Source organism: Mesocricetus auratus, unplaced genomic scaffold (assembly GCF_017639785.1).
Source record: "Mesocricetus auratus isolate SY011 unplaced genomic scaffold, BCM_Maur_2.0 Super-Scaffold_100009, whole genome shotgun sequence".
Taxonomy (NCBI): domain Eukaryota; kingdom Metazoa; phylum Chordata; class Mammalia; order Rodentia; family Cricetidae; genus Mesocricetus; species Mesocricetus auratus.
In genome coordinates, this window is record NW_024429193.1 from 45,666,131 (window position 1) to 45,673,192 (window position 7,062).

General features: G+C 37.9%; 1 long non-coding RNA gene across 1 annotated transcript; it reads left to right on the forward strand.

Annotated features, from left to right (window-relative positions):
* Positions 1 to 897: 897 nt before the first annotated feature.
* LOC121142249 lies at positions 898 to 6,342 on the forward strand. The gene is made up of 3 exons (XR_005879233.1): positions 898 to 1,036; positions 3,158 to 3,326; positions 6,282 to 6,342. It is a non-coding gene; the product is annotated as an uncharacterized LOC121142249 (long non-coding RNA).
* Positions 6,343 to 7,062: the final 720 nt, after the last annotated feature.

A 7,062-nucleotide genomic window follows, 5' to 3' on the forward strand; every position in this document is an offset into this window, starting at 1 on the left:
GTACAAGAAATGAAAAAAATGATCAGCGATATTGTTCTGTATTTTTCTGTGTGTGACTGAATATTATTCTATTTCACATGTACATACATTTTTCTCATCAATTACATGCTTTTAGGGTTGAAGCCAGATATTGGTTGCTGTGAATTTAGCAGTGATAAACAGACGTGTTGCTGTGTGTTCTGTATGTTAATTTCATTTGGGCTGATATATACATAGTCATAGTTTAGGTAGATCATATGGTAACTACATTTTTAATTATTTAATAGTTTATTTATTTTTCATCCATGACACAGATTCCATCCCTCCTCTCCTCCTAGTCCCTCCCCTATTCCCCTATGTTCCCACACCCAATCCTCTCCTCAGGGCAGATCTCCCATGGATAATAACAAATCAAGAAGTAAGTTACAATAAGACTATATACTTACTGATGTATTAAGACTAGACAAAGTGATCCAGTATGAGGATAAGGTCACAAAAGCTCAAAAGAGTCAGATGGCCCTTACTACCACATTTAGGAGTTACACAAGAGGACTAACCTACACAACTATAACATGTATGTATCTAGTGTTTAGTCAGTCCCATGCTAACTTAACTGCTGTTGCTTCAGTCCCTGTGAGCCACTGTGTACCTATGTTAGTTGATTCTGTGATTTTCTCGTGTTATCCTTGATACCTCTGGCTTCTAAACTCCTGTATCCACCTCTTCTCTAGTCTTCCCTGAGCTCCTCCTATTCCTAGTATTTGGCTGTGTGTCTGTATCTGTTCCCATCAGTTGCTGTACAAAGTCTCTCTGATGACAATTGAACTAGGCCACAACCTACTAGTATAACAAAATATCATTACATTGCCATATCCCCTCTAATCATGTTTGGTTCTATTCTAGGTATATGGGTCATCCAGGCTGTAGGTTCTGATGCTCTGGGAAGGGTCAGTAATTGACTGGATCTCCTGGCATGGGATTTAGAAGTATACCAGTCAGTCATTGGTTGGACTCTCCCTCAATCTCTGTGCCACCCAAATGTCAGCACATTCCATAGGTAGGACATACTGAATGTCGAAAGTTGTAGCTGGGTAGTTTTCCCACTTCCTCCACTTGAAGTTTTACATGGTCAAAGAAGATGACCACCTCAGGCTATAGATCTGCCTTTGATAAGTCTTAGCTTCAGTCAAAGCTTCTGTGACTAGATTGGTTTCACAGTCTCTCCCCTGAAAGCTTTTCCTGGTCACAGGAGATGACTTGTTCAGAGTAACTGTCTGCTATTGGTAGAGGTCTTAGCTGGAGTAATCCTTATAAATTCCTGGGAAATTTACTTATTCAAGGTTTTAACCTGACCCCAATATGCTCCCCCTTTTTGAGTAGTCTCTTTCAGTACTCTCCCCATCCTTCTGCCCTCAACCTGGTTGCTCCTGTTCCCATCCCCACCTTCTCTCAGACCACTGAGGAAATATTTGCTATTTCACCTTCCCAAGGAGATCCAATTATCCCTCCTTGAAACCTTCTTGTTATCATCTCTTTCTAGGTCTGTGGATTGTGGTATAGTTATCCTTTATTTTACAGATAATATCCACTATGACTGAGCACTTACTATGTCTCTCTGGGTCTGTGTTACTTCGCTCTGGGTTGTTTATTTTTGTAGTTTGACCTATTTAACTGAAATTTTCATGACATCATTATTTTTAACAGCTGAGTAACACTCCACTGTGTAACTATACCACAGTTTCTTTATCTATTATTTAGTTGAGTGGCATCCAAGATGTTTCTAAGGTTCTGGTTATTATGAATAATGTTTCCATGAAAATTGTTGAGCAAGAGTCTGATGGGGAAGTCCTTTGTATATTGTCAGTAAAGCACTGTTGGCCAATAGGGAAACAAGACAGGTGGAATTAGGAGTCTAGGAGGATTCTGGGAAATGTAGTTAATGGAGCTGTTGCCATGTGATCCCAGGAGAAGAGAATGCAAGTCTGGTGTTCTTGAAAAGATAAGCCCTTATAAAATATATATTGATTATTATGGATCAATAATTAAGTCAGAGATAGACAATAAGAAATAATAGTAAATGGCCAACAGCTTATAATTAATATAGTTTCTTGTGTGATATTTTGGGGTTCAGAAAGCTCAACAGGTCCCAGGTGGATGGCAGGGAAAACTACACATTACAATTGTCCTTGTGGTATGATTAAGAATCTTTTGGGTATATGCCCAAGTGTGGTATCACTGGCCCTTGAGGTAGATTGAGGTAGATTGATTCCCAATTTTCTTTTAAGATTGTGTGTATACATGAATACAGATGAGAGCAGAGGTCAGAGGTAACAGATCCCACTGGAACCACAGTACCAGACACATGTGAAACATCTGAAATAGGTGATGAAAATCAAACCTCTGCCCTCTTTAGTAGGAGTATGGGTGTTTAGCCACTAATCCATCACTCCAGGAGTGGCTGAAAAATGTTAAGTTTTTTCCAGGTTATTTTCTTACACCTAGTGAAACTATTTAGCATAGCTTTAGTATATATCTATGGCACTAAAAATTAAATTAATGGGAGGATACATGACAAGAAAGTGAAAAATAAACTTTTATTCCTCTCAATAAATGATGTTCATTGTGTCTTTATTCAAAAAAGCTAGAATCTGAACAGAAACCTGGATGCCTGCAGTAGAATAATGAATGAACAAAATGGGGTACATCTGCACAATGGAGTAATATTCAGACTTCTTTTTAAAAATGACATCATGTCTTTGGGTTTTTTTAGGCAGATGATGAAATTGGTTAAAAAATTATCCCAAATGACATAGTCCAGATACAGAAAGATAAATATGATATACATTCACTTATAAGTAGCTATTGTCTGTTGAGTAGATGATAATCAAACTATAACCCACAGTCCAAGAGGGGTAGGAAAAGAGAAGGGGTTTCATTGGCATATGGATCTCCCTGGGAGTGGGAAATACAGTAGATCTATGTGCAAACTGGGAGGATTAAGGGGACATGAGTTAAAGGGAGAGAGCATGGGCAGAGACAGCTGAAATTGGGGAACTTTATGGGGAATGATGCTGAATCTTAGTGCAGGAGAAACTGCTGGAATCTATAAAAAGGATCCTAATGAGGATTCCTTGCAACAGAGGATATGAAGTATTAACTGGCAATTTCTTGTTGCCAGGCAAGGCTTCTATTGGTGGACTGAAACTCATTCAAGTGTTGTTGGCCAGAGAGTAAGACCAAGGATTGCAGTCGACAAACAGTCATTGCTGTGACTACACCCATATAATTCAAAGAACATGGAGAAGTCAAGTTGCTGACTACATGGAGTCTTCACCCCTACATTCAAGGTGAAAGTATTCTTCAGTCTAACGAAAGAGAAATGTGGACCCCGAACCTAGCCACATAACCTCTGGTCTACACTCTGTCCTCCTGTAAGATACATAGGGAAATGGTGGCAAAAGATTTTTAGGAATAGCCCACCAATATATGATTTGACCTAAATTTCACTGCTGGGATAAACAAGAACCAGAGACTAGAAAGTCCAGAAAACTAGGTTAAAACCAAATACTCTTGGTCATAAAAAGCCAAATTATTTTATCAACAAAATGACTCTAGTGATATTCTCCTATGCTCCAGATCAGTATTCAATCCAGTCATCATCAGAGAGGCTTCTACTGGCAGCAGATGGGAACACATGTTCCATCAGAGACCTAAGACCCACATAACAGGGAGAATATAAATGAAATTACCTCATCAAATCCCTTTCCTCAAAGGTAAGGGAATCAAGGATAGATTGTCAGAGCCAGAGGGGATGTAAGACACCTGGAGTACAAGACCCTCTGAAGTGACCAAGCAAGTGGCAAATGAGCTCATAGTCACTGAAGTAGCAATCATAGCACCTACACTGGTTTGCATCAGGTCCACGGTGCATACATTATTGCTTTTTCTTAGCATTTCTTATGGGACTCCTGACTATGAGAACAAATAGGTTTCTGTCTCTAGTGCCTATTTGGGGACCCTTTTCCTCTTGCTCAGTTGGCATGATTGTTTTTACTTCATCTTACTATATTTTGTTTTCTCATGTTTGGTTGTTATAATTTAGAAACCATTCTTTTTTGATAAGTAGATGGTAGGTAAGGAGTATTTGAGAAATATATAGAGGGGAAGTTATAATCAGAATATAATATATGATAAATGAATTTATTTTCAATAAAAGGAAAAATAGAATAAAACAAAATTGATAATACATATATAGATTAATGTTTTTCTTCTGTTAACATCATAAAATGTATCAGAAATTAGCTTTTACTCATTTCATAGCAATATGACAAATAAAAATACATAACTATTATTGGTAAATACATTTTTATTCACACAAATATAGTCATACACACATATATATTTTTGTATTAAATTTAACAAGGAAGGGCTGGTGAGATGACTCAGTTGGTTAAGACACTTGCCATTAAACTTAAAAGCCAGAGTTTTATCTTTAGTACTCACATGTAAGATACCATTCATCCCTACCACAAATAAGTAAATATGTAAAATAAAATTCCCAGTGAAAACAGAAGTCAGCTACTGAATAGTCATACTATTCAGATTCTTAAGTAATTTTCAGTTTAATATGATTACTGGCTTGACAGTTACTGGCTTATATATATATATGGGTCATCCTCTAAGGCTGTTTACAGACTGAACTCTAACACCCCCTACCATGTTATTGTGTTTGGAGACTGGATCCAGAAAGAGACAACAAAAAAGTTCAATTAGCTTATAAAACAAAAAAAGAAAGAAAAATCAAACCATAGATTGTTGCATAATAGTAGATAATGGCATAAAATACCAATATAAAGAAAATTGGAGCTTTGTCACTATGTAGTTTTCCTGTTAATTCAATTAATACATGCAATGAAACTAACTATTTAGGAAGCATTCAAAGAATAAGCAAGCAGAGTATGTTATAAATGTATAGAAAACACATTTATTCTCATCTTCTTGTGCTTTCACTTTAAAAGTTGAAAGGCAAAAATCACATTAAAAACAGGCATGATGACAGTCTCCTGAGGATGGACAAGCTGCAGCAGTGACTTTGTACACAAAGGACTTTTACCTCCAAAGCATGCTGAGGCTTCTGTGTCACTATTATTTTGAGAATGTCCTCAGAGAATTGGAAAAAGACAAGCCATCCAAGGATGATACAGATCTAAATATAAAACAGTTCTATTATAAAAATGCTCTTTTTGAGAGGTGCTAAATATGAAACTGCATATGCTTGAGTTCTGGGCTCTATTATATAATTTGTAGCACTGCCCTTATTTTTTCACACTCTCTCCTGAAACTGCTTCTCTCAAATAACTTTCCCTAGAAGTGCCTTATCTTGGGTTAATGGAAGACTGTGATTTATGAATAACCCACACTGATTTCCAAATAAGCATGGTCTCGGTAGTCTTAAATGTTGACTCCAATGTATGTATGTATGTATATAGTGTGAAATGAAAGTAGTTCCCTCATATGTTTAGAATGGTGAGATTAAAAAATCCCAGACAAAGCATTGCTTTAAGAAACTAGATTTCTTACTATAGGAAATCCCCAAGCTCTGTTAACTTTATTTTCCACACTGAAAAAATACCAGTCTATATAACAAATATTATTAAATGTGTAGAATTTTTTGTACAGAACTAATTGCTAGAATATCCCTGTACAGTAGCCACTTTTTCTCTCTACTTCACAGGAAGAATTGTTTTAAGATGTTTCCAAGTATTACTCTGTTTACTTGGTAGGCAAAGGAGAGTACATATAGTTAAATTTATCTTCATTGAATACATGAGAGAAACATTCGAAATTTGAGTCTGATTTTAATAGTTGCTGTGGTGATATTTTGTTTGTGCTTTAACAAATAAAGCTTGCCTGAAGATCAAAATATTGAACAAGCCACTAGTTACCATAGAGGCCAGACAGTGATGGCACACACAGTTATCCCAGAACTCAGAGGCAAATGGATCTCTGTGAGTTCAAGGCCACCCTGGGCTCCACTAAATTGATACAGTCTCAAAGAGAAATTGGTCCATGTGGTGGTAACTCACAGCTTTAATCCCAGTACTTGGGAGTCCCATGCTTCAATCCTAGTACTGGGGATGTAGAGACAAGAGTAATATGGCTGGACAGAGAGAGGAATATAATGTTGGGGGAGACAGGAGCTCATTGCATTCAAACTGAGGATGCATAGAGCCAGGATCACCACTTTGGATTCAATAGAGGTAAGAACTAGTGGCTGACTCTTCTGCTTCTTTGTCTTTCAGCATTTATCCCTATATGTGGCTCCAGGTCTTTACTCTGAAGACCAATTGGAATTCACTGCAGGTGAAAACTAAAGTTATTTAATATTCCTGTTTTTCCTTTTCTTCCTCTTTTTCTATCCTTCAACAAAGAGTAAAAGTATAAGAACAATTCACATTCAGGCTATAACACCTGGACTCTGGATATGGCAAACAGAGAACTTTGTGTGCGTTCTAAGTTACTATCATTACTGGATTTCTTGTCTCATATAATCCTGTTACCTCCAGATTTTCACTTTAGGGAATGTTGAAATATAAAAGAAACCATCTGACAGCCAGTCGATGAGGAAGGACCACCTCGAATGCCCATTCCTGATAATGAACTTGATGTCTATAACTATCCGGGAGCCTTCATCCTGGGACTGATGGAAGCAGAGGCAAACACACAACTAAGCACTGAACTGAACCCAAGGAACCCAGTGACAGAGAGAGAGGAGTGATGAGCAAATTAGCAAAGAATGGGCTGGCAAAACCAGCAGAGACAGCTGATCTGAACAGGGGAGTGCTCTTGGACCCCAGACCGACAGTGGGGAGGCCAGAATGGGACTGATATGGACCCCCCAAATGTGAGTGTCAGTGAGAAGGCCTGGACAACCTATGGGGCTCTGAGCTGTGAATCAGTGTCTATCCCTGGTATACAATCTGTCTTCATGTGCCTATAGCACAAAGAGAGATGCTCTCTCAGCCTGGACTCTTAGGGGAGTGCCTTGACCCTACCAAGAGTAAAATGATAGACTCTAGACAT